General features: G+C 40.8%; 1 non-coding gene across 1 annotated transcript; it reads left to right on the top strand.

Annotated features, from left to right (window-relative positions):
- The first annotated feature begins 262 nt into the window (after nucleotides 1-262).
- TRNAC-ACA (transfer RNA cysteine (anticodon ACA)) lies at nucleotides 263-334 on the top strand. Its single transcript has one exon. It is a non-coding gene; the product is annotated as a tRNA-Cys (tRNA).
- The last annotated feature ends 271 nt before the right edge of the window (nucleotides 335-605 follow it).

Below are 605 nucleotides of genomic sequence, written 5' to 3'. Positions count from 1 at the left end.
CAGCTTTAGAGTAATTTTAGTTAGATTAATACTTAGTTAGATTTATTTGTTATTATATTGCTTTCTTCCCTGGTGGCTCAGACGGTAAAGCGTCTGTCTACAATGCAGGAAACCTGGGTTCAATCCCTGAGTTGGGAAGATCTGCTGGAGAAGGAAATGGCAATCCACTCCAGTACTATTGCCTGGCAAATCCCATGAACAGATTTATTTAGATTATTACATTAGATTTATTTAGTTAGATTAATATTAATATTCCAGGACTTCCCAGGTGGCTCAGATGGTAAAGCGTCTGCCTACAATGCAGGAGACCTGGGTTCAATCCCTGGGTTGGGAAGACCCTCTGGAGAAGGAAATGGCAACCCACTCAAGTACTCTTGCCTGGAAAATCCCATGGGCGGAGGAGCATGGTTGCTTACAGTCCACCGGGCTGCAGAGACACAACTGAGCGACTTCACTTTCTTTCTTTCTTTCAATATTCCCTGTCACATTATTATGCTCACGTAAATGCTATTTTCACATAAGCTACCTAGCATACTAAAACTAGTTTTTACTTCTCTGCACAATACCATAGTTTGGTTTCCCTGGAGTTAATTATTCTTTTGAAA

The sequence above is a fragment of the Ovis aries genome, chromosome 10, assembly GCF_016772045.2.
Source record: "Ovis aries strain OAR_USU_Benz2616 breed Rambouillet chromosome 10, ARS-UI_Ramb_v3.0, whole genome shotgun sequence".
NCBI lineage: Eukaryota > Metazoa > Chordata > Mammalia > Artiodactyla > Bovidae > Ovis > Ovis aries.
Note: the sequence above shows the minus strand (reverse complement) of the source record. Positions and strands in the feature narration are given on the sequence as shown.